The sequence below is a fragment of the Bidens hawaiensis genome, unplaced genomic scaffold, assembly GCF_021521415.1.
Source record: "Bidens hawaiensis isolate Kalapana, Puna unplaced genomic scaffold, B.hawaiensis_p1.1 tig00039673_1, whole genome shotgun sequence".
NCBI lineage: Eukaryota > Viridiplantae > Streptophyta > Magnoliopsida > Asterales > Asteraceae > Bidens > Bidens hawaiensis.
Window position 1 is genome coordinate 143,964 of NW_027496993.1, and position 12,067 is coordinate 156,030.

At 37.7% G+C, this 12,067-nt stretch overlaps 1 long non-coding RNA gene across 1 annotated transcript; it reads right to left on the reverse strand.

Moving 5' to 3' along the window:
* Positions 1 to 7,278: 7,278 nt before the first annotated feature.
* LOC143591456 (uncharacterized) lies at positions 7,279 to 8,243 on the reverse strand. Its single transcript, XR_013145680.1, has 3 exons — positions 7,938 to 8,243; positions 7,726 to 7,831; positions 7,279 to 7,574 (listed from the first exon to the last, which is right to left on the reverse strand). It is a non-coding gene; the product is annotated as an uncharacterized LOC143591456 (long non-coding RNA).
* Positions 8,244 to 12,067: the final 3,824 nt, after the last annotated feature.

Below are 12,067 nucleotides of genomic sequence, written 5' to 3' on the forward strand. Positions count from 1 at the left end.
CGGGCAGTTATTCTAAGTATCATACACACTAGAGTTTGTGATTTGAGGATCTAATATCCTAAATCATTTTTGTTTGATATGTATGCATGTTACCCCCAGACTATAAAAGTGAAAAAGGGGATGAAATATGCTCACTTGGAATAAGTGACTTTGATGAAGAACTTGTTCAAAAGAAAGCTTGGGAAAACGAGCTCAACGAGTTAACATGCGAATCCTAGATTTGAAAGATCCTTGAGTTAGTAGGATGTCTTGAGAAAACTTGAAGTAAAATAAAATGACAAATAAAAATAAGTAAACAAAGTTTTGGGGATTAAAGTGTAAAAACGTAAGTAGTTAAAGTATCGGTTTGAAAAGTAAGTTAACGCGAAATCGAATCTTGGTTTTTATCCATAAGTTTTACTTAACCTTTGTTAAGTAAATATGTGGGGATTGGTTTAATGCAATAGTGCACAACGCATGTTAGATAAATACCAAAACGGGATTTTACGAGTGTTCGACTTAGTCGGTTCGGGTCTTGATAAGTTGTCAAGTCTGAACCCAACATTCCAAAGTGATAAATATTACGAGATAACTCATTTAAAACATAAACTTAACTAAGTCATAAGTTCTATTAGGAAGAAACTTCAAACGTCAATGTTAAGCAGATGTTCGATTTTATCTGTGCAAGCTTGTTATAAGATCAAGTTGGATCCAACATACAAAGTATTTTGAGAAAACATTTATAAATCAGTTATAATAAGATCTTAAAGAAAAATATGAGATTCGGTGGCCCGAAACACAACTAGTGTGTGTTAAGCGAGTGAACTCGGTTTAGTTCGGTTTGTTTGGTTCAAGACATGGTACATGACCAAGTTTGGTTCCAACATATCCATATAAAAATAACAACAAATACAAAAGGTAAATAAAAGAACTTATAAACGTAAATCTTACATGCAACTTGTTTTAAAACAGTTAAATAGAGAGTTTAAACGTGAGTTCGGCTTCGTTTGGTTCGTGACTCTGTATGAGACCGAGGTTGGTTACCACATACCCAAAACCATGGAACTAATATGAAAACTTTTAAACTAAGAACTTAAACAAAACAGTAAACTTGAACGAATTAAAATGTTGAAATGGACTAAAATAGCCCTTTCACGCAAATTTGCCTTCGGATGACATAAACACCTAATTAAACCATTGTTGAAGAAGGGAAAACAGAGAAGTAAAGTATTATAGCATAAGCAAACTGAAATCATAAGTTTTAATTACCAAAAACATATTAAAATCAAGGTTTATCTTATGTTTGACTTCAAAAAGTCAAACTGTTAAAAACTTGGAAATGAAGCTTGTAACCCTAATTTGAGAAGGAGTTTAAAGTGAGAGCAGCTGGAAATGGATGACATAAGTTATATTTATAGAGGAAGGTTGTAGGGTTGGCCACAATTCTCTATCAATGGTTTTACATGAAATTTGGTTGATTAGTGGGTTTGAAAACAAGTTAAAATATCAAGAAAAACGAGCTGCCTGCTGCAGGGGTGTGGCCACGCCACACGACCAGCCTACTTTTCATGGCTGCGCGGCGTGGCGTGCCTAGGGGGTGAGTTGGTATCCAGCTTTGGTTTATGGCGAGTTTGGTCCTCGAAGTTCGTTGTAAGTCGATTTTAGCATTAAATGAGCGTTTTAAAATACCGTAAAGGATGTTATCATGATCCGACAAACGTGAAAAATTATCGTAACATAAAACCCAATATTTTATTAATAACGAAGGATCTGAAAGACAAAACGGGTCGGGTTTACAACACAAATACAAATATAAATTAAATCGAAAATGGCAAATATCACAGTACATATCATGGTCAATTAACTTAACAGGCAAATAAATTGAGGTTTAGTTTGTTCGCTCTGAAATGAGGGTATCGTGTTTGTTAGCATGTCATAGATAATAACAAAGAAATTTTATAGGATTGATGAGAAAATATCATAGATAGTGGACGAATATGAAACCCACCTATACCTTATTAGGTTCTACATTAGATATAGATTTATTAGGGCGTATTGTGAATTGATGAGAAAATATCATAATGAAAGGAATTATATACTAAATTTAACATAAGGTTTATTGGATTTAAATAATTCAAACTTTGGTCAATTGGCCAATATTAATCCCAACTTAAGAATTGGTCCACATTAATCCCAACTTTCACTGTTTTGGCTGTCAACTAACCTTTTCCTAACGGAGTCTAACTCCGTTAATTTTTGCTTACGTGGCTGCTTATGTGGCGCAAAAAAACATTAATTTTTTAATAACACTCTTTTAACATATATATCAAAGTTCATGGACCATTTGTAAAAATTACCCATCACCATCATCATTCTCTAACATCTTATACCACCACCACACCATTACCACCACTACCACATTAGGCTACCATATTTTCCGGTGATGTTTTTGACGATTCCGGCAAGATTTCCGGCTTAAAACGGTTTTCCGGCAAGGTAACCATATTTTTCGCTGTAACAACAGAAATTTTCGGCGACGTTCATGCCATGGATGTGAGCATGATCAGAATTGTTTGATGATTTGTAGAGTGTTAATTGATCTCGTAACTGTTTTTCTTTCCGGCAAGAAACTGGATATTCCGGTGAGGCCATTCTGGGGACGCGTTTTTGGCAAGCCATATTAGTGTCATTTTCTGATTTAGTAATAACACATTGAGTTCCGACTGTAACAGATTTCTCCGGTGAAGAAAATTGTTGTTCTGGTGGCCTAACTACTTTTTCCGGTCATTTTCTTTTTTCCGGCCATGATTAAGTTTTCCAGTGGGTTTGTATAAGAAAACAATGTGTTACGAATTGTACGACGGCAGAATAACTCTACAAAACATATTTATTTTGTTCCGATCAAATTTCTGTCAATGTTCAAATTTCGTTCAGATCCACATACTCTTATTTTTCTGAATAGAATGGTGTGGTGGCCATGCTTATGTAGTGATGGCGGTGATAATGGTGAGGTTATGGTAGCTTGATGTGGTGGTGGTAGACTGGTAGTAATGGTGTGGTGGTGGTATAAGATGTTAGATGGTGATGTGTAATTTTTACAAATGGTCCATGAACTTTGACATATGTGTTAAAAGAGTGTTTTTAAAATATTAATGTTATTTTGTGCCACATAAGCAGCCACGTAAGCAAAAATTAACAGAGTTAGACTCCGTTAGGAAAAAGTTCGTTGACAGCCAATACAGTGAAAGTTGGGATTAATGTGGGTCAATTCTTAAGTTGGGATTAATATTGGCCAATTGACCAAAGTTTGGATTATTTAAATCCAATAAACCTAGACATAAACTTTGTAGTTCGTTTTTGTCATTAATTGAGGGTCTCGAATTTAAGAGTTTGTCTAATAAAAAGCTAACAACTAAATTGATATCCATTGAATCTAACTATCTATATAATTGCCTACTAAAAAATCCTAAGTGTCGTTCTCAGGTTGTTCCCTCTATTTTCTAGAGCCATCAGATTGTTTGATTTATAAATGGAGGCTCCTCGTGCATTTGTCTCGAATTCGCGGGTATGGGTCTCACCAAACCCGAATAGTATTTAAATGGGTTATAACATCTCATTTATTTGTAAAACTATTTCATAATCAAACAATAATTTTCGCGGGTCATGGGCCTCATCAAACCCGGATAACCCTTAAACGGGTTATAAAATCTCATTTATTTGTAAAATAACCCCTTAATCATCAAAGAATAGTTTTCACGGGTTATGGGTTTTACCAAGCTCTAATTGCCCTCAAATGGGTTATAAGATCTCATTTATTGATAAACACCTTCATCATCAAACCCTAATTTAATTTATCTGCTTTGCATGTTCTCCGTTGCTGATCTATCATCTCTATCGTCGGTTAACTTCCGATACTACCCACCATCGTCAACTACATCAACGCCCCTTTTTTCATTAGACAAATATTTGTGTTCATGTTTGTACATTTAAAAAAACCAAGATGCTCGTGTTCGTTTATGTTTGTTCGTTAAAAATATAAAAAACCTAAACATCTCAACTAATAAAACCCAAACGTTAAAAAATATAATAACAAACTAATATATAAGTATTAAATGAAAAACAAAACTACGTTAAAAAATAAAATAATTCATCATAAAATAGCAAAACGATTAAAAAAAACTTTAAATAAACTCCCGTAACACGGGAGGATCAAACTAGTAATTACATATATGCATCTCACACGCATATGGCATATAACAACACATCGATAAAGTACGACATATAGTACCCGTGACATTTCATGTTAATTGAGGATACAACACAAAATGATTTGTATGAAGAAGACACACTTTTATACACGACACACATGTTGTTGCCATCTCATTGATTATGTTAAACACTTGTAACATCACGATAAGTGTTTAGATTTCCCATAACACATCAAAAAAGGATTTTTGACAATGCTAAAGTTAGTGAAATCTCAATATTTTATCACATAAGAGTCTAGATGTTGATCTTTAACCAGACAACAATTCTTCCTCCTGAATTTCTAACCATACTAATGAACATAAGCCCGAATAGCTTGACAGAGACACAAAAACTTTCGTAACAGATGAACACAAAACTAGTTTCCTGGCCATCAACTCTACTATTAGATTCCCGTGCTAAGGCGGTTCATCGAAATATTTTTGTTTTCATTGTAGATCTACTTGTTTTTAATTTGGTTTGGTTTTGTTTGAGTTGTTAAGTGTAAGGTCATAGTGCCCTACTTTAGCATTGAATTTACTCATAAACATAATTCTAAATATCAGCGTGAATTGAAACTTTCGCAAAACCATATATCACAAAACCATTCAAATCTTTTCATAACAATTAAACTATTGTCTTAAAACGTAATATAAAAAGTCATTTTAAAACATCATTACATTATTCTCAAGATGTCAGCCTCTTCAGTCCAATGTCATGTGACTACCTCAAGCTAGCTGCCTTAGCTTATTTACCTGTGTGCATACTAAAAGTCAGCTACGCTGAGTGAGTTCTAGTTAATCAGGCAACATACATTACTTGTACATGTATATGTATCCGAAGACACATATTGTATACTTAACTTACCTTTCATTCATACACACATACATTCTTGCTTAATTACTTTCATACTTTCATATTTTCAAACTTTCCTTCTTTCTTGCTTTATCTTACTAATACGTATATAATCATTTCTACGTTTTAAAGAGCATTTCGTCCTACTTTCTCGAGTATTATTAGGGTCCGGTTCCCTTTCTGCCTCTGATATTATTAGGGTATGGTTTCCTTCTGCCTCGGATATTATTAGGATCTGGTTCCCTTAAGCATCAGATAACCGTAGAACCATACATCTTCCTCGAATATTATTAGGGTTCGGTTCCTTTGTGCATCGAATAACCATACAATAGATATACAAACGTTCATATACACTTACTTGTATACCTCTAACTCTTCCTGCATTCATTCATTATTTCAATATAATTCTTATATCATTCATAAACATTCATATAGATCATTTATCACTAGGGAAGTGTATTAACTAAGCACATAGGAGTATGCACACAACCCTAAAAGAACATAACAAGGAAAGGGGCTATAAACTCACATATGTCATGTTTCTTTCTATGTTTATGGTCACACTTCTTCTCAGTTGGACACGATTAACCGTGTAACAATTACCAAGCATCACTTAACTACTCCTATACCATATTTCTAAGTTAGTGAAACTCCTAGCTAATGGTAGTCATGGGGCAGCGCCCTGGTAGCAGGGTTCTAGGGGCGGCAGCCCTTAGTAGGGTCTAAGGGGCAAAGCCCCTTGTTGGGGTCGAGCTTAAACCAATCGAATCGAGTTTTCAAACCAATCGAATTGAGTTTTCAATTCGATTCGACTCGTTTCAATTCGATTCAATTCGTTTTCCAAATAAATCGAGTTTCTCTTGAACTCGATTCAAACATGGTTTTTCATGTATTTCCATTCTAATCACTTCTTTACATCCCGTTATGCTTGTTTTACTGATAAAACAAGTTCCGAGCCATAACAACCTCGTTAACTCATTCTAACACGGTCCAAATGTCACTCGTTTGTCACGTTTAATTCCAAATAACTTGTTTACGTTCAAGTTTACATTTTTCTTACATAATAAGGCCTGATTTGCCTTAGTATCAAATCCTAGGGAAAACCGACCTAAAAAACTTAACCTTTATCCTAAACGTACATTTTTGGTTCGGTTTTGCTTCGGCTCTGATTCAACACGTGAAACTATACGTGTTTCTCTAGTTGTTTGATGAAGATTCAAGCCGAAATCTACTCCTTATTCACGTTGGATCTGATATGAAGTGTTTGTGTGTGTTTTTGAGTGTGTAATGGAGGCAAAGTGGATGGAAATAAGGGTTTTAGGGGTTTATATATGATAAGTCTATGGACCTTAAGGCCCATAACCCTTCCCTTAATCCATCTTTTATTATCCAAGCTCACACTCTATTATTTTTATTTAACTTAACAAAATAATAACATACAATTTAGTAAACGAAATTCGTTCTTTTATTATCATCAAAAGTAGGATGTTATATTAAGATGATATAAGTTTTGTTCAGAGCATTCACAACAGTTCTCTATATTATTATGAGTGAGTTCTTTATATTATATGGAGTGGTTGTGAGTAGAGGAGATAAAACGTTTTTTCATGAGTAAATTTGATGAAACATTGTTCATTCTATATAAATTTTTTAATATTTTTTAAAGTGGTTGTAAGTAGAGGAGAGAGAAAGTGTAATGATAAAAGTACAAAAAATTATTATTTAGTTGAAAAAAGTTACAAAATATAATGTTTTTAATATAATTACAGAGATGAGGTGATTTGTATAGGTTTTAAATGTGATTTCGGTCTTTTTCTAATTTTATTTTGAAGTCTTTAAACCAGTGTTTTAAAACCCTGCCCGCCCGGTCCGACCGAGACCGGTGCCTATATCGGTCCGTGTCAGGGTGTTTGGGCCGTTTTCTAAAAACCCGGCCTGGTTTTGCAGGTGGCAGTCAGGTCATTTCTAAGATAGAAACTTTAATAATTATCGAATGAGCCAACCAATCAAACTTCATTGATGCTTTTATTTATCAAACATAAATCATATATAATTAATGAGTAATGTATAAAACATAAATAAATATTAAAGTTTGTTATTAAAATTTATTTTTGGTTACTATTATTTTTATATGTATATGAATTATATATATATACTAGTATTTGACCCCCCACAACTACTCGAAGAAACTAACGACATCCAAACATTACCAAGAAATCAGTCGTTGATTAACAGTTACAAATCGAAGTAATCATAGTTGAATTGAAAGAAATGCAGACCACCACTAAAAAAACTCAAAACTACTTGAAAAACACGGTTATCGAAACTTGGGAAACAAAAAGGAAAACCTAACTGAAGTCTCTAATGACACAATGTTTTGTCAAATCTTCAAACGAACGTTTCCAGTTTTGGAGTTTGGCAAAAGGAAGACCTGTGCAATGTGATGTACAGCCTGCCAAAGCTAATGCCATATAAAAATGTTTGTGAACCACAACCTACAATTATTTGAACAATTAGATTACTCAAAACACAAAAACGGTCATATATATATATATATATATATATATGTTTCCCTAAATTATTAATAATATGATGGCAAAGGTCTACAAAGAATGGATTAGTAAATATTAATGACATATTTTATACCTTCAATAAGTTGTCGAAAAGATTGGAAAGCATACAACAAACAATCTTCAATAGTCCTAAATGAGAGTGCATTGCTATTCAAAGGTCCAAGACCAGTTTAGAAGCTCTAAATTTGTAGCACATGGAAAATTCAAAATGTAGCAATAGTAGGTTGGCTAGCTGGTAATACATTCAATAATAAAATCAAATATATTTATAGTTTGAAACACTACCCTGTTAGAAGTAGGCGAGTAATTAGCCGGAGCTCCGCCCTTTTCACCACCAAATTCAACAGGAAGTCCTCTAGGCCCACCAAGATAACCATCAAATCCTGAAGAGGTAGACCTTGTATCCCCAAATCTAGGTCAATCTCTTTCAAATCCCTGTGCTCTGAAAGGTAGATCTTGTCTGTCAACATCAAAAAGGGTTAGGGTTTGTGAATGCTAAAACGGTAAAACCGAATGGCATCAAACAAACAAGCACAAAGGAACACTCACCTGATTAATAAATTATAGGAAAGCCATTTCGAAATTTCATGAGAAATAAACAGGTAGGAAGATACGTATGAAAAATCCATATTATGTCCGAAAGAAACACAAATTTTAGAGACTACAATCCTAATGCGAAAGCGATATCGTGAGCAAAAGAACACCATAGTTTACAAATTAAGTGAAAGTACAGACAACATAAAAACAAAAATGCAAAGGAAGACTGTCGGGGTATGGTACTAAGAACCCTAATTTATTGTGTTTTGGGCTTATTTTATTATATGGGCTAATACATTTGTTTTTGGGCTGAGGGGGTTTTGTGGAGGTAACCCTAACTGGGCTAGGCCCATTAGGGTACCATGATGGTGGCCATGAGGCTCCCTATATAAGGAGGTCTCCACCTCCTTATCAAGGGTTGGCAAATAGCTCAATAAGAGCCACCACCATATTTTTGTGTCTGTGAACAAGAGATCCTCTGGATTTCTTAGCGGTCACCTCCACACCCCCAAAAGTCACAGCAGATCACAGCAGCGGTCGGAGCAGAAGCAAGCAAGTCGTGGTTCGTTCATCTCAAAATCCGTGGAAACATCGTCATGGATCAGGTAAGATTCATTTCATGATTCGACATTGGCGCCATCCGTGGGACGGCAATGAACCGCACTTCGCTTCTCGTTTCGGCCCTCCGATCTGTCCATCAGCATCTCAGATCGACGGATCTGTTCATCAGATCTACGGATCTGTTCATCAAGATCTACAGATCTGTTCATCAAGATCTCAGATATACGGATCAATATTCCAGATCTGTTCATCAATATTCCAGATCTGTTCATCAATATCTCAGATCTGTTCATCAATATTCCAGATCTGTTCATCGATATCTCAGATCTACGATTTCTTCTCTCAGATATGTTCTTCCGTAGATCTAAAAAATATTTCCAGTCTGGAAATACTATCAGATCTGTTGGAAGAAATACACAGGAAAAAATACTATCGGATCTGAACAATGATCTGGAAATACACAGGAAGAAATACCCGATATTTTGGGGAAAACCCTCATATCTGTGCTGAATCAGATCTGGGTTCGCTCACGCGTCAAGCATTCTCAAACATCAAGCATGCTCAAACATGCGCGCAGGCACCGAGCGCGCGAAAGGTCAACCCACAAGATACAGACCGAGGCTTAAAATCAAGATGTCATGAACACAGCCAAAACCTATGCTCATGGCGCATAGCACATGCTCAAGCATGCTCAAGCATCAAGCATGCTCAAACATTTGCATGCTCACGCATCAAGCATGCTCAAGCATCAAGCATCCTCACGCATCGATGCTCAAGCATCAAGCATGCTCAAACATCAAGCATGCTCAAACATCTAAGTATGCTCACGCATCGATGCTCAAGCATCAAGCATGCTCACGCATCAAGCATGCTCAAACATCAAGCATGCTCGAGCATCAAGCATGCTCAAACATCAAGCATGCTCACGCATCACGCATGCTCACACATCACAGATGCTCACGCATTCAAAATCTCTAGATCATGCGCGCCACCGCGGATCAACTTCGGATTCCGCATGCGCGCTCCCGGCGATCACTCTTCGCCACAGCGGTTTGCATTCGCGCCACCGCATACATGTTTTTGCATACATGTTTCACACTTCCTTTCATTAATTTGAGCAATATGACAACATTATATTGACATCAAACTAAAAATAAAACGAAGTAAAACATACATGCGCGAGCTTCAAGCTCAAACGCGTTGACGAGTCTTAACTCTAAAACGTCAGGGCCTTAGCCCAAAAATATGAGCCTTAGCTCAAACTTAAAAGTTGGGAATCCTCATAAACCCACAGGCCTCGCGCCAAGGGTGGAATACTCATAGACCCACAGGCCTCGAGCCAAGGGTGGAATACTCATAGACCCACAGGCCTCGCGCCAAGGGTGGAATACTCATAGACCCACAGGCCTCGCGCCAAGGGTGGAATACTCATAGACCCACAGGCCTCGCGCCAAGGGTGGAATACTCATAAACCCACAGGCCTCGCGCCAAGGGTGGAATACTCATAAACCCACAGGCCTCGCGCCAAGGGTGGAATACTCATAAACCCATATGGCTACGCTCCATACTAAAAGGTTCGGCCACGAGCCGCACAAGCACCTGTGACATCATTATTATTATCTGGCCGTTTGTGCCTCCATTATTATTTTGAAGACAAGCCGGGATAGTCATCCTGCGCAGAAGAGGCCCTTGTCGGCCAGTCATTATCATCATATTACAGCTCGTAAGCCGCCTCGCGCGCCAGCTTCTTTATTATTACAGCTCGTAAGTCGCCACGCGCGCCAAGCTTTATTATTCTTAGCTCGTAAGTCGCCGCACGCGCCAGCTTTATTACTCTCAGCTCGTAAGTCGCCTCGCGCGCAGGCTTTTATTATTCTCAGCTCGTAAGTCGCTTCGCGCGCAGGCTTTTGTTATTATTATAGCTCATAAGTCGCCTCGCGCGCAAGCTTTATTATCAGGCCCCGCGCCACTATTATTATGATGCGTGCTATATCTTATTCATACTAGTGCACCATCATCATCATAAGGATCACAACATGTCACCATCATGGAGAAAACCTCCCAAAACTCAAAGACAAGGCCGAAGAAAAGGGAAGAAACCGCCTCACGATCTAGCACACCTTATAAAGTCCAGTGCTCCACCTAAACGCTTGCACGCCTAGGAGCAACACTGGACTTGGGGGGCTTGTCGGGGTATGGTACTAAGAACCCTAATTTATTGTGTTTTGGGCTTATTTTATTATATGGGCTAATACATTTGTTTTTGGGCTGAGGGGGTTTTGTGGAGGTAACCCTAACTGGGCTAGGCCCATTAGGGTACCATGATGGTGGCCATGAGGCTCCCTATATAAGGAGGTCTCCACCTCCTTATCAAGGGTTGGCAAATAGCTCAATAAGAGCCACCACCATATTTTTGTGTCTGTGAACAAGAGATCCTCTGGATTTCTTAGCGGTCACCTCCACACCCCCAAAAGTCACAGCAGATCACAGCAGCGGTCGGAGCAGAAGCAAGCAAGTCGTGGTTCGTTCATCTCAAAATCCGTGGAAACATCGTCATGGATCAGGTAAGATTCATTTCATGATTCGACATTGGCGCCATCCGTGGGACGGCAATGAACCGCACTTCGCTTCTCGTTTCGGCCCTCCGATCTGTCCATCAGCATCTCAGATCGACGGATCTGTTCATCAGATCTACGGATCTGTTCATCAAGATCTACAGATCTGTTCATCAAGATCTCAGATATACGGATCAATATTCCAGATCTGTTCATCAATATTCCAGATCTGTTCATCAATATCTCAGATCTGTTCATCAATATTCCAGATCTGTTCATCGATATCTCAGATCTACGATTTCTTCTCTCAGATATGTTCTTCCGTAGATCTAAAAAATATTTCCAGTCTGGAAATACTATCAGATCTGTTGGAAGAAATACACAGGAAAAAATACTATCGGATCTGAACAATGATCTGGAAATACACAGGAAGAAATACCCGATATTTTGGGGAAAACCCTCATATCTGTGCTGAATCAGATCTGGGTTCGCTCACGCGTCAAGCATTCTCAAACATCAAGCATGCTCAAACATGCGCGCAGGCACCGAGCGCGCGAAAGGTCAACCCACAAGATACAGACCGAGGCTTAAAATCAAGATGTCATGAACACAGCCAAAACCTATGCTCATGGCGCATAGCACATGCTCAAGCATGCTCAAGCATCAAGCATGCTCAAACATTTGCATGCTCACGCATCAAGCATGCTCAAGCATCAAGCATCCTCACGCATCGATGCTCAAGCATCAAGCATGCTCAAACAT